At 33.4% G+C, this 26,397-nt stretch overlaps 1 long non-coding RNA gene across 1 annotated transcript in view; it reads right to left on the bottom strand.

Annotated features, from left to right (window-relative positions):
* LOC107639342 overlaps positions 20,638-26,397 on the bottom strand; it is an 18,896-nt gene continuing 13,136 nt past the window's right edge. The window contains exon 4 of the long non-coding RNA XR_002361144.1: positions 20,638-20,764. This is a non-coding gene — a long non-coding RNA (uncharacterized LOC107639342). The remainder of the gene's footprint in view (positions 20,765-26,397) is intronic.

Here is a 26,397-nt window from a genome sequence, read left to right as displayed (position 1 = left end):
ATTTGACACTCAATTTGGTTGTGAAACTAAAATAAATTTCTAATTTTCTATTAAAGTGAAACTAAAATAAATACCACAAGTGATTTAATATCACAAATAAAACTAAAATAAAATTTGATGAGTATCTCGAAAATAAAAAACAAAGCAAATAAAAACATAAAAAAGAGAGAAACAGACAGAGAACAAAACAAAGAATAGTAACAAAACTTCTAAACAACTTTTAAATACAACTCAAAAAATTTAGAACCTGAGATTGGTCTCTATAAAGTGGGATAAAATATTTCTCACAAAAATTAGAGAAACTTAAGGAGATAATGTGAACCGACTCAATTTACATAGCATTTTCAACTATTGACCACATTTTCTTTATGAAAATAAGGGGTGTATCACTCATAAAAAAATAAGACAAAATATACCAACAGATTTTTCTAAGAAAAATTTTGTAATTATTTTTAAGCACACCAAAAAAGAACAAAAAAATGTATATATAAGCAAGGAGAATTATTTTTAATTGTTTACCTTTCTCATTAATGCTGCTTGAAGTTAAGGAAGACCATCATTGTAACTATAACAATTAATAGAAGGTTCCACACAACTTTATTCACTTTATCCAATGGCTTCTTCTGGTGGCTGCCAATAAACCACAACCTTAAAATGTTCAGCAATATTATCATGAATCATACGATAAACAAAAGTAAGGATCAAATAAGATGTAAAAAATTAATTAAACACCAATTATTCAAAACAGTAACTGAATAGAAATAAGTAATTTGTTGAATAATCAAAATTTAATAGCCTTTTGAACCAAAAAATTTTGCATACTGTGAGAAAAAACATATAGAAATAGAGAAAACTTCTTTTCAAAATAGTCAAAGTTTCCACCTTCTCAACAGAATTTTAATGAAGTTGTTCCAAGCTCTTTAATAAGATTAAAGAACACACATATCCCATTTCTAGATACAAAAAGGTAGCTAAATGAATATGAATAAATGACTTGAACTTTACAGTAGAAACAATTTTCTAACAATTCATGCTATAGTGGATGTATTTATACACTTTTTCTTTTTGCATAGCAGTGATCTCCGAATTAGACTATTTATCGCAAAAAAGAGATATGTTTTCCAAGATATTGGTTATAATACAAAAGTATACATCAGTGATTAAAATAAAGTTACGATACACAAAAAGAAGCCGAAATCAAAATCTTGTGTATTTTTTCTTCCCTCTATTATGAAACCAAAAGAAAACTAACAAATCTGAATATTTGATCAACTTATAAAATTGATCCTTAAATAAGCATATTTCTCAACCCATTCAGAGCTTGATAACATAGACGACCATCAATGTCTTCACCGGTAGAAAAATTGTAACCATCCAAAAATTTAGAAGTCTCTAGAGTCTAACAAATATGCAATTTCTAAGAGCAGATTAATATCCTGAGTGAAATACTAATAAATTTCTCTGCCAATTTTGAATTAATCATTTAATACCTATATAATGAGAAGTTCAGATTATCTTTTGACATCATAATAATCTTTAGTAACTTTGACTATATTAGAAATAAACAAAAGATTTAACCCACAAGAGAAAGGATGGTTATTAACAGTAGAATTATAAGCATGGCATAATAGCAGTTACAAAAGATAGTTGAGGTTATCAAAGCCAAAATAATGACCATAAACAAAGACTCATTATTTAAACAACATTGAAAATTTTGAGATATGCCCAAGGAAATTGGAGAAGATTAAATAAGAAGGCACAATTGATAGTGTAGAATTCAAAGAAAATGGGTAAAAAGGACCATACCTTTTAGAATAGTGCCCGTAAATCCATTGTGCATCTAGGACACAGTCTCCTCCATAAATTCGCAACTCTAGCTAAACGAAGAAAATCATATAAGAAATCAAGATTTATCCAGTAAATTATCAAATAAATAAATTAATTTGAGAGAAAGAAATTAGTGAAACTAGATTTGAAGAGTATTTACAACACACTCTAGTACATCATTAACTTTTGAGAATCCACTATGCAAAAGGGAAAAAATTGTTTGTAATAAAAACTGAAACCTTTACCAAGACTCTAAAAACATGAAACTCATGAATCAATCAAAACCAAACCTTTATTAATAAAAATACAAATAAGAACGGAGACCTTTGTTTTTTATATTAACCTCATGGCCTTTGAAGGTCCATTTTTTACACTTAACATAGCAAGTGTACACAAAATGGCCATGTCCCACTTCTTTCCAAACACAGATAGAAATTTTAAGAAATTAATAGAAGAACATTCATAATTCACAATATCAAATTACTACGAAAAGAGAAATTACACAAAGATATTAAGAAAAAAAAAATCTTTAACCGTATATAAAAGAGACAATTTTCTCATAATAGTGTTTATTTAACTCATTTTGTTGCACTGTAATAAACTTTCTTATTTCCGAATTAATTCCGGAATTTATAGTTATATACTTTAAATATTAAAATTAATTTTAGACATTATACTTCTATTATTGCTATAGCTTTTTTCAACAACAAATTGAAGAAAACAAATGAAGACCCAATAGAGCAAGTGTCCCAATGAATACATTATTAGAAAACTTAAATCAATCTAATGCCTACTAAACTGTCAAAGCTATTGGATCACCTCACAATTGCCATTATGAAAGCAAAAAAATTTCTTCTGAAATAACTCAAATAAAATAAAACTAAGCCAATTAATTACAGCTCAAATAATATAATTTTTTCATACTCATCTAAAGATCGCACTAAAACTAAAATATACTTAAAACTAAACCACGACATCTATATGCCTAAAGGTACAAACTACTAACTTGACTGAAAAGGAAAAAGACCTAACTAATAACTATTAACTATCAATTAAAAATTTCTTCACTTTCGGAGAAGTAGCTTTGGTCCAAGTCATCGGAGACCTATCCACTTCTGCCTCTGCCGCCAAGAATATCGATCGTTTCCTGATATGAAACTGTTTGAGAATGCTCAAGTGGCTAAGAGCAAAGAGTCCCAAACATCTTACTCTCTAACAGAAAATTCAATGAACTGTCACATAAAAAGAAAAAATCAAAAAATAAATCAAATCAGCATTAATAAGCAAAATCATCAATTTTATCATTTCAAAGCTAACCAAAAAACAATATTTCCAACTTAGACATCCCGTGGGAGTTCTGAATTTCAATTTTCTGTGATGCATTTTCAACAACCTCTTTACCACAGGCCTCTATTTCTACTTCTAGTTGGGTTTCTACTCCTACAGAATTAGAACCTGAAACAATAAAACAATTAAATTCTAACACGTATTTAATTTGCAAAAGAAGGGATTACTCATCATCCTTTCTATCAAACGTGTTCTTACACGTGTCACATCTACAGTTTATGGAACATCCAACACCAGCCTTTGAAAAACAAAACACACTACCATTAGTAACTGATATTATAACTAAAACTGAAGCATTCATGATACATAGCAAGGATGGATGAATACCTGAAAGCATTCACAGTATTTCTTTTGGTAGAATGATTTCTTACAGTTGTATCTATTGAGTTAAGAAATTAACTAAATTAATTAGTGATGACAAACATTATTTTTAGCAAATAAATAATTAGTGTGGATTAATTATAATTGCATATTACTAATTATTTATTGTTGCAAGCCAAAACTTAGTAGCCAAATTGAAATGAAAATAATATAGCAAGGCTGGTGGGTCAATAAATAAACAAAGCCCATGAGGAAACAAAGTTGAAAAATCAAAACGGGCCAAGAAAATAAAACCCGATCCAAGCCCGTGTCCATCAATTCAAGTGGATCACACCAAGCTTCTCATACAAGATTGAAGTCTTCACTCTTTCTCATTGCTTCCAAAGCAACGTTCCTTTCCTCTCTGTCTTAGTCAAATCACTGAACTTAGAAAAAGTAAGAAAGAGAGCTTAGTCCCTAAGCTAGTCATGAAAGAAGAAGGAAAGAGAAGGTTAAGCAAAGAAGGGTGAGGTCTAATCATCCATATCAAGAAAAGATCAAAAAGCTCAAGGTAATCCATTTCCTCTTGCATGCAACACACTTCCTCTTCTTCATCCTCAACTCCCTATATCTCCATTTTGAGCTATATAAAAAAGAGGATTTTTGTTCCTCTCTGCTGTAAATCCACAATCTCAAACAAGTCTTGGAGACCAAGTTGGTGTTCAAGGGCTCAGATCAAGTTGACCATTGGAAGACTCTTGTGGTTGCTGCTTTATGGCTTTCAGTCAAGATGAAGAAGTCAGAAGCAAAGTTTCTACTTTAAGGTTTAATGAGAAAAAGTAAATCTATGGGTTGGTGAAGCTCAAGGCTCAAGGTTTTGACCTTGGAAGAAAGAGGTTTGCTGTTCATTCAGAAACCAAGGAGAGAAAAACCAGAGTGTGAGAATAGTATTCTGCAAAGAAGTTCTTCTACTTGGATAATGCTTTCTTTCAAAGAAGCATTCGGCCAATACTGAAGAACTATATCTGAGGTTTGCGAATCTGGTTTTGCATATAGCAAAGAGGCTGCTGATGAAGTCAATCTCCTTCATGTTTTACAGATTGTGATATACTTTTCTATGTTTATCTTTCTGTAATTTCTTGTGAGAAAAGGCATTATGAGAAAGCTCAAGTAAAAGCCATGAGTAGAAAAAGGCTGAGTGATACACTTGAGAGAAAAGCCTAGAGTTATTTTCTGATTTCTTTAGGTATGTCTATGTCTTGTATCTTGTACCTGTGAGGTATCCCTATCTTAGTTGGGTTTGCACTAAGAGTGAATAGTTAGGTATTAGCATAGCCAATGTCAAGTTAGGTTAGAACTTGAGTGTGAAAGGATTGGGTCAATCCTGTGAAATTGGTGTATGTAATACTGTTAACTATAGTGAAAATTCTTCCACTATTGTGGAGAAAACTGGATGTAGGTTGCATAGCACAAGGCAACCGAACCAGGATACATTCTGGTGTTAGCTTTTCTCATCTCTGCTAAGTTCTGTTTTCTGATATTCATGAGACAAAAATAAATTGTCTCATAAATTTTTGCTGCTGAGTACAAACAGAATCAGAATTGAAAGTTTATTTGAAAAGTGTCATAACAGCAACTTAAAAGGAAGGCATAGATTCAACCCCCATTCTTTAAGCTTACCACAACTTTCAATTGGTATCAAGAGCTAAGGTCTCAAGAATCAAGCTTAACCGCTTGGAGCAAAGATCCAATGGCGAATAACTTGGGCACAACCACAGTTGCCTACACCCTCACTGAAGGCCAGTCAAACAACCAGCCACCTTTCTTCAACGGGAAGAACTATGTCTACTGGAAAGAAAGGATAAGGATTTTCATCCAATCCATTGACTACAACATATGGAAGATTGTTGTGAGCGTTCCCAATATCCCAACAAAAATAAGTGCTGATAGAGTGGTGACTCGAAAAGAAGAAGCTGAATGGAATGAAGATGATAAGAAGAAGATGGAGCTGAATGCTAAAGAAATCAACCTTCTTCACTGTGCTATCAGCTTTGAAGAATACCGGAAGGTGTCTAGATACAAGACAGCCAAAGAAATTTGGGAAAAACTCCAGGTTACACACGAAGGCACTAAATAAGTCAAAGAAACGAGGATTGATATGCTGCAAAAAGAGTACGAGATGTTTAGCATGAAGAATGGAGAAAGCATTGATGAAGCGTTTGAGAGATTCTCAATCATAATCAACAATCTTGATGCTATGGGTACAAACTATGCAGAACAAACCTTGGTGAGAAAACTCCTTAGAAGCCTCACAAAAGAATGAGAAACCACTACCACTGTCCTAATCGAGAGCAACAACCTAAGTCTCATAACCTATGATGAGCTGAGAGGAAAACTCCTTGCCTATGAAACCATACACACAAACACAGACTCAAAGAAAAAGAGAATAGCCCTCAAGTCACAAATAGAACTAAAAGAGAGTGAGTCTAGTGATGGTATTTCAGATGATGAGCTTTTGTTTTTTGCTAGGATATTTAGAAGGATGATGAAGAACAAGGGCAAATACAAGGGTTCAAGTTCAAAGGAGCACAAGATCGACTTGAGCAAGGTGACGTGCCATCACTGCAAGGAGGCTGGACATTTCAAGCTAAACTGTCCAAAGCTCAAAAAGGAAGAGAAAGGTAAGAAGGAAAGGAAGAGAGTACTCACGGCAGCTTGGGAGGATCTTGAGAACGACTCAAATGAAGAAGAAGAATCTGAAGGAGATGAGAAAGACTGCTTCATGGCTGGAAACAACAATCTTGATGAGGTAAATTATTATGATTTGACCATTGAGGACTTACATGCTATTATTGATGATCTCACTTTAAACACATCAAAACTTCTTGATAAGTACAATGAATGTAGATCTGAAAGAGATGTGTTAAGAGCTGAAAATGAATTTTTAAAAGAAAAAGTGAAGAAAACTGAATGTGCTTTGGACATTATTGAAGAAAACAAATTTCTAAAATCTGAACTTGAAAAATTAAAAGGAAAGCACATTGTGGATCCTTCTCATGAGTTAATTGCTGAAAATAAAAGATTAAATGATATGATTAAAAGGCTGAATGGTGACTTAGCAAAATTTGCCCAAGGTTCTAGTAACTTGGACAAATTACTTGCAAGTCAAAGACCTTTGTTTGAAAAATATGGTTTAGGTTACATAGCCAAGGAAGATGCTGTTTCAAATGTTTCCTCTATAAAGTTTGTAGCTTCTTCATCAAATACAAAATCCATACCAAATGGATATGTTCCAACATTTGAAGAAAAATTTGATGAAGTATACACTAGTGAAACTGAGCCTTCACCAAGAACCGAACCAAGCCCAAACAGGCCAGGTTTGAGATACCTTTCGAAAAATGAGGTTGTTTTCAAGAAACTAACATTTCACAACAAAACCTCATATTCAAAAAGTCCAAATGTTCAAAGAATTTCTGGTGAAAATACTTTTGCAAAGAGGAATAATTTTAATAAAAATTAGCTTGTCAAAAGAAATGCATCTCCTCCAAAAACCAGAAAACTTCAACCCTTTAATCATTTCAAGCAATATAACTCACCTCAATTTCAGTAACACACATCAGAAAATCATTGTGTTAATTGCAAGAAATTTGGTCACTCATATGCACAATGTTTCATTGAAAAGAGAGTTGTAGGAAACAAAATTTACAATGTTGTTTATGATTTCAATGCACTTGGGCAACCAAGATGGATTAACTTCAAAGGATCCAAATTAATTTGGATACCTAAGGCTACTTGAAACTCTTCATGCAGATTTGCCTAGCATCCAAGAACAAACAGGACATGTGGTACATGGATAGTGGATGTTCAAGGCACATGACTGGAAGGTCAACCTACTTCATCAAACTAAATAAGTATGATGGAGGTTTTGTGACCTTTGGAGATGATGGTAAAGGTAAAATCATTGCTGTTGGAAAAGTAGGTAATGAGCAATCTACTTTCATTGATGATGTAGTTTTGGTATGTGGTCTGAAGCACAATCTTTTGAGTATAAGTCAGCTGTGTGATTTAGGATATTTAGTGACTTTCAGAAAACTTGAATGCTATATTGTTAATGAAAAGACAAATGAAGTGATGTTTGTTTTCAAGAGTTTTAATAATATGTATGGAGTTACTCTTGATAAACTAAAGGATCAAAATGTAGCTTGTCTTCACTCTAAAGAATCTGAAAAGTGGTTATGGCACAAGAGATTGGGCCACGCAAGTATGTTTCAAATAAACAAACTTGTAAAGAAAGAATTAGTAAGAGGCCTTTCTTTGATTAAGTTTGACAAAGACATCACTTGTGATGCTTGCCAAATGGGAAAACAAACAAAAAGTTCTTTTAAACCAAAGGAAGACATCTCTACTAAAAGACCACTTGAGTTGCTACACATTGATTTATTTGGTCCAACTAGAACTCAAAGCCTAGGTGGTAAACATTATGGTTTAGTAATTGTGGATGACTATACTAGGTTTGGTTGGGTTTTATTTCTTGCACACAAAAATGAAGCCTTTTCGGCCTTTGAACCTTTTTGCAAGAAAATTCAAAATGAAATGATTTAAAAATCTCTTCTATAAGAAGTGATCATGGAACTGAATTTGAAAATAATTTATTTGAATCCTTTTGTGAGGAAATTGGAATATCTCACAACTTCCCTTGTCTAAGAACACCATAACAAAATGGTGTTGTGAAAAGAAGAAATAGAAGCATACAAGAGATGATAAGAGCTATGCTTTGTGAGAGTAATGTTCTAAAATTCCTTTGGGCTGAAGCGGTTAACACGGCTTGCCACATTTTAAATAGAACAATCATAAGGAAATTTTTGAAGAAAACCCCTTATAAACTTTGGAAAGGCTACCCACCAAACTTAGAATACTTGCATATCTTTGGATGCAAATGTTTTGTTTTAAATAATAAGGATAATTTGGGTAAATTTGATCCAAAGGCGTATGAGTGTTTGTTTGTAGGATATTCCACAACTAGTAAAGCATATAGGGTTTATCATCAAGATGCTAGGATTATTGAGGAGTCCATACATGTTACATTTTGTGATGCTAATTTGGTGCAAAGCATTTTGGAAGATTATGATGCAGGAAATCAAGCTCAAAAGGAAGATGAAACCACTCATAATAATAAAAAAGGAAATTTTGGTCAAACTGAACCAAAAACTGCAACTGCTAAAAATTCAAGAGACAATTCCATTTTGTCTCATGAATCTGAAGGAAATCTTGAAGCCAGCAGCACCCAGAATCCTTTGGTATCTGAATCTGCCTCCAAATCCACCAGACCTCGTGAATGGAGATTCTTGAAGAATTATCCTGAGGAATTTGTCATCGGGGACGTCTCTCATAGAGTGCAAACACGGTCTTCAACTAGAAAGGCAAATGAAAGATCAAAAATTGCCCTTCTTTCACAAATAGAGCCTCAAAACGTCAAGGAAGCCTTTAGTGATCCCTCTTGGGTTAAAGCTATGGAGGATGAGCTTCTTGAGTTTGAAAAGAATCAAGTGTGGACTTTGGTTCCAAGGCTAAGTGGAAAGAAAGTGACCGGCACCAAGTGGATATTCTGGAACAAGTTGGGAGAAGATGGTAGCATTGCAAGAAACAAGGCAAGGCTAGTGGCACAAGGATATGACCAAGAAGAAGGAATCGACTTTGATGAATCCTTTGCCCCAGTTGTCCGAATGGAAGCCATAAGACTTCTCTTAGCTTATGCTGTATTTTGTGGTTTTAAATTATATCAAATGGATGTGAAATGTACATTTTTGAACGGTGTGATAGATAGAGAAGTGTATGTGGAGCAGCCTCCTGGTTTTGAAAATAAAGAGCATTCTAATCATATTTTCAAATTACCTAAAGCTCTCTATGGTTTAAGACAAGCTCCTAGAGCTTGGTATGAAAGACTTAGCTCTTTTCTTTTGAAAAATGGTTTTCAGAGAGGCACCACTGACACAACTCTATTTATCAAGAATTCTAATGATTCTTTTATTCTAGTCGAAATATATGTTGATGACATTATTTTTGGATCAGCCAATGAATCCCTCTGTTCTGATTTTGGAAAACTCATGACAAGTGAATTTGACATGAGTATAATAGGTGAACTTAATTTTTTCCTTGGGCTGTAAATTAAACAAACTAAAAAAGGTATTTTCATTCATCAAGAGAAGTATGCCAAGGAATTAGTTAAGAAATTTGGTATGGAAAATGCCAAACCTATGAGAACTCCCATGCATCCTAGTTCAAAATTAGATAAGGGAGAAACTGAGAAAGATGTTGATGAGACTAGGTATAGAGGAATGATTGGTTCTCTTATGTACTTAACTTCCTCTAAACCCGATATTGTGCAAAGTGTTGGATTGTGTTCTAGGTTCCAATCCAAACCAAAGGAGTCACATCTTTTTGCAGTTAAAATGATCATTAGATATGTTCATGGCACATCCAATTTTGGTCTTTGGTATCCTAAGATTGATGATTTTTCTGCAATTGGTTATTGTGATGCAGATTTTGCTGGTGATAGAGTTGATAGAAGGAGTACTTCAGGCTTATGTTGCTTCCTTGGGAAGTCCTTAAATGTTTGGTCAAGTAAGAAACAGCCAACAGTGGCTCTATCCACTACTGAGGCTGAGTATATAGCTGCTTCTTCATGTTGTTCTCAGCTTTTATGGTTAAAAACATAGCTTGCCGATTACAAATTAAATGCTGAAAATATTCCATTGATGTGTGATAATATGTGTGCCATTAATATTTCTAAAAATCCAGTCTTGCACTCTAGAACTAAACATATTGAAGTGAAATTTCACTCAATAAGAGAGCATGTACAAAAGGGGGATATTAGTATTCAATTTGTTAAATCAGAGGAGCAATTGGCTGATATTTTCACTAAACCACTGCCTGAGGACAGATTATGCATGCTTAGGACTAGCCTAGGAATTTTAAGTTGTGATTCTTTGTTTAACAATTGCTGATGTGTTTGCTGGAGCATTTTATCTCATAAACAGGTATGAGACAATTCTGGGCAGTTGATGAGCATTCCCTTCCCTTCAATCAACGCAGTCTGGACTTGTTGCAAGTGAAAATTTAATCTGGGCCAACCTCAAATCAGATCTGGGTGATCCTATGTTTTTTCTTAATTCAGACCACCTCTGGGCCCAACATGAATGTCACATTTTATTTATTTGATATTTTGTTGGCTTGTGTATTTAAGCTTTCTTTAAGGGTTTTCATTTAATGTTTTCTGGCCCAAAAAGGTTTTAAAGTTGATTTAATTTTTTTCTTTCGTTTTGGTCCAAAAAGGGTTTCAGTTTAATTTTTGGTTGTTTTTCAAAATTTAAAATTAATTTTCTGTTTTATTTTAAAATTAAATAAAATCTTTCTTTAATGAGGTCATGTCTTTTCAAGTCAAATCGGTGGTGATGCAGTTGTATGGTTTGAGAAACTTTCTTTTGGGTACGGTTACCAACACTCCCTCTCTTTCCTCCATAACTTCTCCTCAAACACTTCAGTTTCTTCCCACTCTCTTTACTGTTTCTCTTCCCTCAAAAGCCTAAATATTACCTAATGAGGAAGAAAACCATTGCTAAAAGGCCTCCTCGTGATAAAATCCTCAAGCGTTCCTCCAAGCCATCAACTCGCTCCCAAGACCAAACCTTCACACCCTCTCCTTCTCCTCCTACATCTCCTCCTCGCTGTGACCCCATGGCTTGTACCAAAAACACTCCCAGATTCCCTGCCTCTACCAAGCCAACGCCACCACCAAAGGCGACTCCTTCCAAGCCAGTCTCCTCAAAACCTGGTTCTTCAAAGCCTAGCTCCTCCAAAGGCAAACGTCTGGCGGCTGAGGAACCTATTTCCGAACCAACACAACCAAAATCCAGGTCGGTTCCTGTGCGCTCTCAACGAGGTAAAACTTGAGTCCCTCTCAAAAATGTTAAAGAACCAGACATTGGACCTTTTGATCACAAAGCTCATTTTTTGACCTCTCATTCGAACTATAACCCCTATAGATTCAAATCTTCCATGAATAATGACTTTTATGAGGGGGTTATCCAGTATCGTACCCTGTGTCCATCTTTTCTCGCTAATTTGCCATCTTTGAAAAGAAAAGGTTTTCCATTTATTGATAACTTGATTTTTCTGGACTGGAATCATCTTTTTGACATCAAAAAGCCTGTTTATCCCTTATTGGTCAAAGAATTTTATGCCAACATGACTTATCATGAAGGCACTTCTCACTCATATGTAAAGGGTCGAGACATAGTTTTAAACAATGAAACTATCAGTGATGCTTTGAAGTATACTGATGTTGAACCTTGTGCTTACACTTCAGTTAAGTGGGACGAAGGTGTTGGAATTTCTTATAATGATGCATTGGCTCACATCTGTGAACATGTTTCTTTAATTGATGGCATTACACCCACTCACAAAGCCCTAGGGTATGAGCGTGCTCAGTTGTACCGAATGGTCAACCACATTATTCTTCCTCAAAGTGGCTCATATCAAAGGGTTTCCTACACTGATACTCTTGTTTTATATGCCATTCTCACCAAAACTAAAATTTCATTTGCATACTTCATGGTTAGATATATGTTTGACTCTGTTAGGAGTGAAAAAGATAAAGCACTTCCTTATGGCAGGTTTCTAACTTGCATATTTGAGTATTTTGGTATTGACTTGACCAATGAGGAATATCAAAATAGACATTCATACCTAAAAGGGGGTGGTTCAGTGAAACAGCCCAAAGGACCTACTCGATTTGAAAGGGTGGTCTTAGATGATGAAGATGATGACTTTGTTTCTCCTTCTCTTTCTACTGAGGGTACATCCATCTCTACTGGGAAGAAATCTGCTCTGCTGAATGCGGTCAACGATGTTGTCCAGGAGTTCGTTTCCCAATAAAATCACATGATTGCTATAAGAAAAGAACAAAGGAAATTAGTTAGCAAGCATGAGAATTTCCTAAGAAAATCAAGGGATAGAGTGGCTGTGTTCATGACCTTCATTGATAACTTTCAAAAGGATGAAGACCCTGCCACTGATGTTGAAGAGGAAGCTGGTTTGGAGGGGAATGATTCTGATGCCTAGGAATTGTCTCACGAAAACTGTTGTTGCTGCTCTCTTTTTTTGTCTCATGAACTCTGCTTCTTTTGATACTGTTGAACTGTTTTTTATTTTAGATGATTGTAATAACTCTAAATACTAATGCACTTTTGATAGTTTAGTTAGTACTTTGAACTGTGCTCTAACCCTTTACTGCAGGACTCAAGATATTATTTTTGTTGATCTTGCTTACTATCCGTCCTTGATGACAAAAGGGGGAGTAATAGCAATAGGATAGGCATTGCTGTTATTACTAGTATTGGCATTGCTACAGTTACTAGTATTTCTTTTGGATTTTTTTCTGATTGCTGCATTAAAAATTGCCTTCACATGATTGAATCTTTGTGCTGCTGATATTAGGTTGATGTTGGGCTGATTATGTGGTGTTGTTTGCTTGATATCCCTTAGACAAGATAAATGTGTATAGCTCTCTATTGTGTTCTCTTTGAGTACAATGTAAAATAGGTACAAAGAGGAAAGTATAAATCCAGGGGGAGCTAATCTTAAAAAAGAAAGGGGGAGCAACATAAAAGCAAATGACAAAAATCAAAGGGAGTTTTTAAACCTTAATCAAATTCATTTCCTTTTGATTATTACTTAAATCATGTTTGTCATCAAGGGGGAGATTGTTGAGTTAAGAAATTAACTAAATTAATTAGTGATGACAAACATTATTTTTGGCAAATAAATAATTAGTGTGGATTAATTATAATTGCATATTACTAATTATTTATTGTTGTAGGCCAAAACTTAGCAGCCCAAATTGAAATGAAAATAATATAGCAAGGATGGTGGGTCAATAAATAAACAAAGCCCATGAGGAAACAAAGCTGAAAAATCAAAACGGGCCAAGTAAATAAAACCCGATCCAAGCCCGTGTCCATCAATTCAAGTGGATCACACCAAGATTCTCATACAAGATTGAAGTCTTCACTCTTTCTCATTGCTTCCAAAGCAACGTTCCTTTCCTCTCTGTCTTAGTCAAATCACTGAACTTAGAAAAAGTAAGAAAGAGAGCTTAGTCCCTAAGCTAGTCATGAAAGAAGAAGGAAAGAGAAGGTTAAGCAAAGAAGGGTGAGGTCTAATCATCCATATCAAGAAAAGATCAGAAAGCTCAAGTTGACCATTGGAAGACTCTTGTGGTTGCTGCTTTATGGCTTTCGGTCAAGATGAAGAAGTCAGAAACAAAGTTTCTACTTTAAGGTTTAATGAGAAAAATTAAATCTGTGGGTTGGTGAAGCTCAAGGCTCAAGGTGTTGACCTTGGAAGAAGAACCCAGCATCATGAAAGGAGATAAAAGAGGTTTGCTGTTCATTCAGAAACCAAGGAGAGAAAAACCAGAGTGTGAGAATAGTGTTCTGCAAAGAAGTTCCTCTACTTGGATAATACTTTCTTTCAAAGAAGCATTCGGCCAATACTGAAGAACTGTATCTGAAGTTTGCGAATCTGGTTTTGCATATAGCAAAGAGGCTGCTGATGAAGTCAATCTCCTTCATGTTTTACAGATTGTGATATACTTTTCTATGTTTATCTTTCTGTAATTTCTTGTGAGAAAAGGCATTGTGAGAAAGCTCAAGTAAAAGCCATGAGTGGAAAAAGGCTGAGTGATACACTTGAGAGAAAAGCCTAGAGTTATTTTCTGATTTCTTTAGGTATGTCTATGTCTTGTATCTTATACCTGTGAGGTATCCCTTTCTTAGTTGGGTTAGCACTAAGAGTGAATAGTTAGGTATTAGCATAGCCAATGTCAAGTTAGGTTAGAACTTGAGTGTGAAAGAATTGGGTCAATCCTGTGAAATTGGTGTATGTAATACTGTTAACTATAGTGAAAATTTTTCCACTGTTGTGGAGGAGACTGGATGTAGGTTGCATAGCACAAGGCAACCGAACTAGGATACATGCTGGTGTTAGCTTTTCTCTTCTCTGCTAAGTTCTATTTTCTGATATTCATGAGACAAAAATAAATTGTCTCATAAATTTCCGCTGCTGAGCACAAACAAAATCATAATTGAAAGTTTGTTTGAAAAAGATCATAACAGCAACTTAAAAGGAAGGTATATATTCAACCCCCCTTCTTTAAGCCTTCCACAACCTTCAGCATCCTCTCTTGTGGCGTGATAGTGTTGGAGTTTTATTTGGGTCATTCTGAAAGTGAAAAAAAATAAAATCAATAAAGTTTTAGAAAGTGTGTATGAGTATTAATAGCTTAATAGTTCAGTGTACATTATAGAAAATTTATTATTAAAATCAACGGAAAATTACAAAACTCAGATTTAACTACACAAAAATGCTACGAATAAGTTTGAAAACACCATGGAAACACGCAAATCCCAGTGGGAAATCAGAAACACAATTGCAAACCCTAATAAAATTCCTGCATACTGAAAATGAAGAATCTAACAGAAAATCGAAAAAGAATCTCTCTTCATGAAGACAGAGTTCAGAAAAAGAATCAAAATTATTCAAGGCTACTATGGATTACATATTAGAAAACCAAATTCAGTATGATGCCTATAATTTCTAGGATATTTGGAGAGCAATTGAAGTGTTTTCATATGGAGTGTATATAGCTCTTATTATGTGTCTCAAGTTCATTGTGTTTTTTTTTTTTCACATGCTTCTGTTTCAGTTGCTGCTAGAATAAAAAAATTAGCCACGTTTTAACTAACAAAGCTAAAAGAAATATGCATTTATGTACAACAAAAGTACGTTTCTTAATCTCCAAAGAAAAAATAATCAATTAGGAGCAGAGTCTATAACACTTTGAAGTTACAAATTTTATTAAAAGCTGTTTCAGGGTTCATGATCATTTAAAGATCTTATTTCTTATGGTAAGAGAATATTATTCATCAAATTCTTCTCATTTTCTGAAGATAAATAAATTTTAACTGAATATATTCTCTGAGAAAGAAACACAATAATTCTTACCTTAACACGCTTAACACGAACCTCCTGTTGTTGCACCCTCTTCACTTTATCCTCCTGAGAGAAATTACACGACATCGATTCTGAAAGAATTTACCAGTATTTTAACACAACAGTTCTTCAAAATTAAATGTGTAAAAGAGCATCATTCATCAATTAGAAATATAAGAGATAAATACCTCCAATGTGAATCTGATGGTGAAAAAATAGACAGAACAACAACACTAATTAATTACTTAGATCACTACCCAAGAATAAATAATGCTGAAATAATTATAGGATAAAAACTCAGTGATGAGTCATATACAGTTATATATAAATAAGGAATAGAAGAAAATTTGGCTTTGAAGAGAAAAGGATAAAAAAAGCATATAGGTGACTTTGAAACTCAATTTGGTTGTGACAAAAATAAAAGGACAAACAGAAATAACGAAAATAAAAAATAGTAAGGAAACAGGTAACGACTTCTCAAGATACAAAATGAGGACGGTAGCAGTTGGAATTGAACCATATCAAATTTTATAGGTTTTCTCACTTTTTACAACAAAAGTATTTTATTCTTCCAAAGGCATCAAATTATATATTTTAAAAATCGAGAAATAGAAAGCACAAAATTAAGAAACATGGCATGAGTAATCAAAATATTAAAAAATTATTTGATATCATCGCTGAAACTAAAATAAATATCTAGTTTTCTATTAAAGTTAAAAATTTTTTGACAGAGAGAAAAGAATACTTTTCGAAAAAAAATAAACAATTCATAAGCAAAAACAGAAAAAAAATTCAATAAATGATAAGTATCTCTGCACTAAAAAATCAAGCAGATAAGAAAATAAAACAAAATGAGAGAAACGGACACGGAACATAACAAAGAATATTATTCTCAATTGTTGACCTCATCTACTATCTGAATATGAGTGGATAAAAATGCATCACTTATACAAAAATGCATCACTCTTTTAATCAAGTTCATTTGAACAGACATTTCCTAATCAGGTCCCTATATATTGGATGATGAATTGCTGTTTTTGACATAAAAATTCTGCATAGTATAAGAATGAAGGCGAAATATATCAAACTTACACTGAAGACAAGAACAGGAAGGCAGAAATTATGTTTCCTGAGCAAGGCAAAAGAAAGTAATTAAGATCAATCATGATATAGTAGATACAATTGAAGTAACTAATTAATTAGAGTACCTGAGAGAGACCTAAGATGCTGACAACAGTTCGAGCAATTTCTCCTGAAGCTGCTGCAGTCATGGCTGGTGATAGCTAAATAATGAGAACAGAGATCAAAGTGATCAACAATTCAGCATAGGGTGGTTTACAAAACTCAGATTTAAAACACGCAAACCCCAGTGGGAAATCAGGAACACAATTGCAATAATAAAATCACTGCATACTGAAAACGAAAAACCTAACAAAAAATCGAAAAAGAATCTCTCTTCATGAAAACAGAGTTCAGAAAAAGAATCAAAATTATTCAAAGCTACTATGAATTGCATATTAGAAAACCAAATCCAATCTGATGCCTACAATTTCTAGGATATTCGGAGAGCATTTGAAATGTTTTCATATGGATTGTATATAGATCTTATTATGTGTCACACTTTCATTGTGTTTTATTCCACATGCTTTGTTCCAATTGCTGCTAGAACCAAAAAATTAGCCACGTTTTAACTAACAAAGCTACAAGAAGTATGCATCTGTACAACAAAGGTATGTTTCTTTAATCTCCAAAGAAAAATTAATCAATTAGGAAGTGCATTAAATAAAGAGTTATCTTTATCTAACCAAAGTAATTAAGTACCTAAAATTAGCTAATTACCATACAATCAAATTAAATATCAATGAAACCCGTTAAACCTTAAGACCCAATGATAGAACAGCACAAGCAATACTAATTAATTAAGTTGGTGTGACAGTTTTGCCTAGTTAATTTCACATGGGTTCATCACCTCATTTCATAGAAACAAGTTGGTGTGAGAACAAACAAATAAAACTTCTTTTTTAAATTAAGCCTACCAAACTTGAAAGTTTACCTAAACTTGTGGAACCTAGAAAACTTAAAATTATAAAATAAAAAAACATATATTGTCACTCAAGTTATATCACTATGGACATAATGACAAATTACTTTTTTATTATGTCTTTGCATGAATTTAAAAAAAATAAGTAATATTAATCAACATGGTAACAAATTGCTTGAGGAAAAAGCAAGATGTTGATGCAAGAATCTTGATAATCTTGTGTTTTGACCACAATGTATAAGACAACAAAAAAAAGTAGGATGTGATCTTTCAAATATAAAAGGGTATCTGATCAGCAGAGAAAATGGCGCAAACTAAGGGCTTATTGAAGAGAACACTTCCCCTAACCAAACTCACAACACAACGGAGTCCTTGAATCAAAGAGTATCCAGCAGCCAAACCATTAGCAACTACCAAGAATCTGTAAAGTTTTTTAATCCATCAAAAACTAATGAATTAGGACAACAAAACATGCAAAACTTTTATTGCTAGAAATTAACATAGAACATAGATTAATAGATACTTACACCGAAGCCTTAACATCAGTGAATTTAGCTTCCTTCTCAAAGGAGAAAAACACCTTCACTTGTGAATCAGTTCCAATAAGAATAGCTACAATAACTCTAAGACCAAGAATCATAAACCTTAACACTAACTCAGCTATCTTGATCCTCTTATCCAACAATTTCAGGTTTGTGCTATGGTACACTGGAGCTGTTCCAAGACTAACACCTACATCCAAATAACTAATTTTCTCTAGACAGTAACAATGCAAAAGAAAACAATGGATATGAACACCAACCACTAAATTCTTCACCACTTAAATAGACACCGGGTTTTAGTTCAATACCCAAGAAAACAGAAGAAAAAAAAGATTCAGACAACGAAAAAAGAAATAAATAAAAAAGAGAAACAAAATATGTATTTAGAAAGTAAATAATCAAGAAGATAAAATACCATAAAATCAAAAAACCAGAAAAAAAAAAACAATAAGCCAGTGAATACAATTGCACGCTATAAATACATTAACTTATTTTTACACACCAAATTAAATATCAATGAAATCCGTTAAACCTTAAAACCCAATGATAGAATAGCACAAGAAATACTAATTAATTATGTTGGTGTGACAGTTTTACCTAGTTAATTTCACATGGGTTCATCACCTCATTTCATAGAACCAAGTTGGTGTGAGAACAAACAAATAAAACTTCTTTTCTAAATTAAGCCTATCAAACTTGAAAGTTTACCTAAACTTGTGGAACCTAGAAAACTTAAAATTATAAAATAAAAAAATATAATATATATTGTCACTCAGGTTATATCACTATGGACATAATGACAAATTAATTTTTTATTATGTCTTTGCATGAATTTATAAAAAAAAAAGTGATATTAATCAACATGGCAACAAAATGCTTGAGAAAAAAGCAAGATGTTGATGCAAGAATCTTGATAATCTTGTGTTTTGCCAAAATGTATAAGACAACAAAAAAATTAGGATGTGATCTTTCAAATATAAAAGGGTACTTGATTAGTAGAGAAAATGGCCCAAGCTAAGGGCTTGTTGAAGAGAACACTTCCCCTAACCAAACTCACAACACAATGGAGTCCTTGAATCAAAGAGTATCCAGCAGCCAAACCATTAGCAACTACCAAGAATCTGCAAAGTTTATTAATCCATCAAAAACTAATGAATTAGGAAAACAAAACATGCAAAACTTTTATTGCTAGAAATTAACATAGAACATAGATTAATAGATACTTACACCGAAGTCTTAACATCAGTGAATTTAGCTTCCTTCTCAAAGGAAAAAAACACCTTCACTTGTGAATTATTTCCAATAAGAATAGCTGCAACAACTCCAAGACCAAGAATCATAAACCTTAACACCAACTCAGCTATCTTGATCCTCTTATCCAACAATTTCAGGTTTGTGCTATGGTACACTGGAGTTGTTCCAAGACTAACACCTACATCCAAATAACTAATTTTCTCTAGACAATAACAATGCAAAAGAAAACAATGGATATGAACACCAACCACTAAATTCTTCACCACTTAAATAGACACGGGTTTTAGTTCAACACCAAAGAAAACAGAAGAAAAAAAAGATTCAGACAAAGAAAAAAGAAATAAATAAAAGAGAGAAACAAAATATGTATTTAAAAAGTAAATAATCAAGAAGATAAAATACCATAAAATTAGAAAACCAGAAAAAAAATAAACCAGTGAATACAATTGCACCCTATAAATACATTAACTTATTTTTACACACCAAATTAAATATCAATGAAACCCGTTAAACCTTAAAACTCAATGATAGAATAGCACAAGCAATACTAATTAATTATGTTGGTGTGACAGTTTTACCTAGTTAATTTCACATGGTTCATCACCTCATTTCATAGAACCAAGTTGGTGTGAGAACAAACAAATAAAACTTTTTTTTAAATTGATCCTATCAAACTTGAAAGTTTACCTAAACTTGTGGAACCTAGAAAACTTAAAATTATAAAATAAAAAACTATATATTGTCACTCAGGTTATATCGCTATGGACATAATGACAAATTACTTTTTTATTATGTCTTTGCATGAATTTATAAAAACAAAGTGATATTAATCAACATGGCAACAAAATTCTTGAGAAAAAAGCAAGATGTTGATGCAAGAATCTTGATAATCTTGTGTTTTGACCACAATGTATACAACAAAAAAAGTAGGATGTGATCTTTCAAATATAAAAGGCTACCTGATCAGCAGAGAAAATGGCCCAAGCTGAGGGCTTGTTGAAGAGAACACTTTCCCTAACCAAACTCACAACACAACGGAGTCCTTGAATCAAAGAGTATCTAGTATCCAAACCATTAGCAACTACCAAGAATTTGCAAAGTTTTTTAATCCATCAAAAACTAATGAATTAGGACAACAAAACATGCAACACTTTTATTGCTAGAAATTAACATAGAACATATATTAATAGATACTTACACCAAAGCCTTAACATCAGTGAATTTAGCTTCCTTCTCAAAGGAGAAAAACACCTTCACTTGTGAATCAGTTCCAATAAGAACAGCTCAACAACTCCAAGACCAAGAATCATAAACCTTAACAACAACTCAGCTATCTTGATCCTCTTATCCAACAATTTCAGGTTTGTGCTATAGTACACTGGAGCTGTTCCAGGACTAACACCTATACCCAAATAACTCATTTTTTCTAGACACTAACAATGCAAAAGAAAACAATAGATATGAACACCAACCACTAAATTCTTTACCACTTAAATAGACACGGGTTTTAGTTCAACACCCAAGGAAACAGAAGGAAAAAATGATTCAGACAAGGAAAGAAGAAATAAATAAAGAGAGAAATAAAATATGTATTTAGAAAGTAAATAATCAAGAAGATAAAATACCATAAAATCAGAAAACCAAAAAAAAATAATAATAAACCAGTGAATACAATTGCAACCTATAAATATATTAACTTATCTTTACACACCAAATTAAATATCAATGAAATCCGTTAAACCTTAAAACCTAATGATAGAACAGCACAAGCAATACTAATTAATTAAGTTGGTGTGACAGTTTTGCCTAGTTAATTTCACATGGGTTCATCACCTCATTTCATAGAACTAAGTTGGTGTGAGAACAAACAAATAAAACTTATTTTTTAAATTAAGCCTATCAAACTTGAAAGTTTACCTAAACTTGTGGAACCTAGAAAACTTAAAATTATAAAATAAAAAAATATATATTGTCACTCAGGTTATATCACTATGGACATAATGACAAATTACATTTTTATTATGTCTTTGCATGAATTTATAAAAAAAATAAGTGATTTTAATTAATGATAAATTTTAATTTTGTGGTTTATCTTGTGCTTATTTCAGGGGATTTTATCAACTTTTCTCACATTTATTCAATGAAATAGCATGGTTTTGTAACTCTCCCTAAATTTGTGCTTAAGTGTGAAAACATGCTTTTTAAACATTAAAATAGCTAAATTTAATTCACTTTAATTCTATTCGATACCATGATATGTTTTTTAAGTGATTTCAGGTTTAGAAGGCAAAGATTGGATTGAAGGAATGAAGGAAAAGCATGCAAAGTGGAAGAACTCATGAAGAAATGAAGGAATCGTAAAGCTGTCAACCCTGACCTCTTCGTACTCAATCGATCATAACTTGAGCTACAAAGGTCTAAATGAGGTGGTTTCAGTTGTGTTGGAAAGCTAACATCCGGAGCTTCAAAATGATATAAAATTTGCTATAGTTGCCTAGCGTTGAGGGATGCGTACGCGCACATAACGCCTACGCGTGGGTTGCTGCACGTGATTTATTAAAAGCAACTCGTGGCCAGCAATTTCTGAAGCATTTTGGGCCCAATCCAACTTATTTTTTATGCTATTTCATGCATAATTCAAGCTTGGGAAAAACGGGAGAAATTGTTTGGAGTTTTTACATCATGTAGTTTAGTTTCTAGAGAGAGAAGTGGTGTGCGAAATCGTGATCATTACTTCCTTGGTAACGGCAATAAAAACTCAATACGCACGTTCATGATCTTAATTCTATTTCAATACTTCGTACAACTAACCAGCAAGTGCACTGGGTCATCCAAGTAATACCTTACGTGTGTAAGGGTCGAATCCCACGGAGATTGTTGGTATGAAGCAAGCTATGGTCATCTTGTAAATCTCAGTCAGGCGGATTAAATTGTTTTAAGAAATTATAATGGATGAAAATAAATAAAATATAAAATAGGATAGTGGTACTTATGTAATTCATTAGTGAGAATTTGAGATAAGCGTATAGAGATGCTTTCGTCCCTCTGAACCTCTTCTTTCCTGCTGTCTTCATCCAATCCTTCCTATTCCTTTCCATGGCAAGCTGTATGTAGGGCATCACCGTTGTCAATGGCTACTTCCCATCATCTCTATGAAAATGGTCCGATGCGCTGTCACTGCATGGCTAATCATCTGGAGGTTCTCGATCATACTAGAATAGGATTCACCCTCCTTTTGCGTCTGTCACTACGCCCAGTACTTGCGAGTTTGAAGTTCGTCACAGCCATCCCTTCCCAGATCCTACTCGGAATACCACGGACAAGGTTTAGACTTTCCGGATCTCAGGAATGTCCATCCATGGGTTCTAACTTATACCACGAAGACTCTAATATCTCGGACTCGGTCCCCTGTATTAGATATCTAAGAGATATTCATTCTAGCTTGTTTGCATGTAGAACGGAAGTGTTTGTCAGGCACGCATTCATAGGTGAGAATGATGATGAGCATCACATAATCATCATATTCATCATGTTCTTGGGTGCGAATGGATATCTTAGAATAGGAATAAGCTTGAATTGAATAGAAAAATAGTAGTACTTTGTATTAATTCATGAGGAACAACAGAGCTCCATACCTTAATCTATGGAGTGTAGAAACTCTACCGTTTGAAAATACATAAGTGCTAATAGTCCAGGCATGGCCGAATGGCCAGCCCCCATGAAAGTCTAAGATAGCATAAAACTAATCAAAGATGATCCGAAGATAGTAAAAAGTCCTATTTATACTAAACTAGTTACTAGGGTTTACAGAAATGAGTAAATGATGCAGAAATCCACTTCCGGGGCCCACTTGGTGTTTGCTTGGGCTGAGCTTGAAGTTTACACGTGGAGAGGTCATTTTTGGAGTTGAACGCCAGTTTGTAACGTGTTTCTGGCGTTGAACTCCACTTTGCAACTTGTTTCTGGCGCTGAACGCCAGACTGCAACATGGAACTAGCGTTCAACGCCAGTTTGCGTCATCTAAACTCGAGCAAAGTATGGACTATTATATATTGCTGGAAAGCCCTGCATGTCTACTTTCCAACTCAATTAGAAGCGCACCATGTGGAGTTCTGTAGCTCTAGAAAATCCACTTTGAGTGTAGGGAGGTCAGAATCCAACAGCATCTGCAGTCCTTCTTCAACCTCTGAATCTGATTTTTGCTCAAGTCCCTCAATTTCAGTCAGAAAATACCTGAAATCACAGAAAAACACACAAACTCATAGTAAAGTCCAGAAATGTGAATTTTAATTAAAAACTAATAAAAATAGACTAAAAACTAACTAAATCATACTGAAAACTATGTAAAAATAATGCCAAAAAGCGTATAAATTATCGGCTCATCACAACACCAAACTTAAATTGTTGCTTGTCCCCAAGCAACTGAAAATCAAATAGGATAAAAAGAAGAGAATCTACTATAAATTCCAAACTATCAATGAAACATAGCTCCAATCAGATGAGCGGGACTTGTAGCTTTTTGCCTCTTGAATAGTTTTGGCATCTCACTTTATCCATTGAAGTTCAGAATGATTGGCATCTATAGGAACTCAGAGTTCAGATAGTGTTATTGATTCTCCTAGTATAGTATGTTGATTCTTGAACACAGCTACTTTATGAGTCTTGGCCGTGGCCCTAAGCACTTTGTTTTCCAGTATTACCACCGGATACATAAATGCCACAGACACATAACTGGATGAACCTTTTCAGATTGTGACTCAGCTTTGCTAAAGTCCCCAATTAGAGGTGTCCAAGGTTCTTAAGCACACTCTGCTTTTCTTTGGACCTTGACTTTAACCGCTCAGTCTCAAATTTCGAAAACACCATTATCCATTTATATCCGCCTGACTGAGATTTGCAAGGTGACCATAGCTTGCTTCATACCAACAATCTCCGTGGGATTCGACCCTTACTCACGTAAGGTATTACTTGGACGACCCAGTGCACTTGCTGGTTAGTTGTATCGAAGTTGTGTCCACACATAGTAAAGAGCCATAATAATGATTCCATACAATAACAAAGAGTACTACATTAATGTTGTTATTAATTTCGTCCACCAAGTTTTTGGCGCCGTTGCCGGGGATTGTTTGAGTCTTCGGCAAGCTTTTGGTCCGGTAACATCAGTGCCAGATTCCCTTTTGATCCGGCAACAGCACCAAGTTTTTGGCGCCGTTGCCGGGGATTGTTTGAGTTTGGACAACTGACGGTTTATCTTGTTGCTCAGATTAGGTAATTTTCTTTTTGTTTTCTTTTCAAAAATTTTTCAAAAATATTTTCAAAAATCTTTCATCTGTTTTCGAAAAAAAAATGTTTTCAAAAATTTATTCAAAATTTTTAAGAATGAATTCTAGTGTTTCATGAAGCATGTTGAAGCCTGGCTGGCTGTAAAGCCATGTCTAAATTTATTTGGACTGAGGCTTGCAATTTGTTATCAAAGATCAATATACTCTCGTGTTAAAGACTAAAGCTTGGCTGGCCATTGGCCATGTCTAGTGTTTTGGACTGAAGCTTTCATTGAAAGCTTGGCTGGCTAGTGAGCCATGTCTAATTCCTGGACTGAAGCTTTAGACTAACATGGCAAGATTCCTGGAATTCATATTAAAAATTTTGGAATCCTTATTTTTCTTTTAATTTTCGAAAAATATAAAATAAAAATCCAAAAAAATTAGAAAATCATAAAAATAAAAAATATTTTGTGTTTCTTGTTTGAGTCTTGAGTCATATTATAAGTTTGGTGTCAATTGCATATGCATCTTGCATTTTTTTCGAAAATATCATGCATTCATAGTGTTCTTCATGATCTTCAAGTTGTTCTTGGTAAGTCTCCTTGTTTGATCTTGATGATTTTTTGTTTTGTGTCTTTTCATGTTTATCATATGAATTTTTGAATTCTTAGTGCCTAAGCATTAAAGAATTCTAAGTTTGGTGTCTTGCATGTTTTCTTTGCATTAAAATTTTTCAAAATATGTTCTTGATGTTCATCATGACATTCAAAGTGTTCTTGGTGTTCATCTTGACATTCATAGCATTCTTGCATGCATTCATTGTTTTGATCTAAAAATTTCATGCATTGCATAATTTTCATGTTTTTCATAAAAATTCAAAAATCAAAAAAATATCTTTCCCTTTTTCTCTCATCAAATTCGAAAATTTGAGTTGACTTTTTCAAAAAAATTTTAAATCAAATTGTTTCTCATGAGTCAAATCAAATTTTCAATTTGAAAATCTTATCTTTTTCAAAATCTTTTTCAAAAATCAAATCTTTTTCAAAATTATTAGTTATTTTCGAAAATTTCAAAAAAAAATATATTTTTCAAAAATCTTTTTCTTAATTTTATACCAAATTTTCGAAAATAACATAATCAATTAATGTTTTGATTCAAAAAATTTGAAGTTTGTTACTTGCTTGTTAAGAAAAATTCAAACTTTAAGTTCTAGAATCATATCTTGTGATTTCTTGTGAATCAAGTCATTAATTGTGATTTTAAAAATCAAATCTTTTTCAAAAACTAATTTCTATCATATCTTTTCAAAAAAATATCTTCTTATCTTATCTTTTTCAAAAATATCTTCTCAAAATATCTTTTCTAACTTCCTAACTTCTTATCTTTTCAAAATTTGTTTCAACTAACTAACTCTCTCTCTCTAATTTTCGAAAATATCTCCCCTCTTTTCAAAAATTTCTTTTTAATTAAGTAATTATTTTTATTTTTTTATTTTTGATTTCAAAAATTTTCGAAAATTACTAACATTTTTCAAAAACCATTTTCGAAAATCACTAACTCTTTTTCAAAAATATTTTCGAAAATTATCCCTCCCCCATCTCATTCTCTTTATTCATTCATATCCTAACATCTCATCTCACATCTCTTCCATTGGTACAGTTGTGTTTCTTCCTTTACATCACATTCTTTGTCTCCCCCTCTTTTCTTCCACTCACAAAGGGATCCCTATACTGTGGTATAAAGGATCCCTATTATTATTATCATTTTTCTG

Source organism: Arachis ipaensis, chromosome B04, assembly GCF_000816755.2.
Source record: "Arachis ipaensis cultivar K30076 chromosome B04, Araip1.1, whole genome shotgun sequence".
Classification (NCBI taxonomy): domain Eukaryota; kingdom Viridiplantae; phylum Streptophyta; class Magnoliopsida; order Fabales; family Fabaceae; genus Arachis; species Arachis ipaensis.
This window is presented reverse-complemented; position numbering and strand designations above follow the sequence as displayed.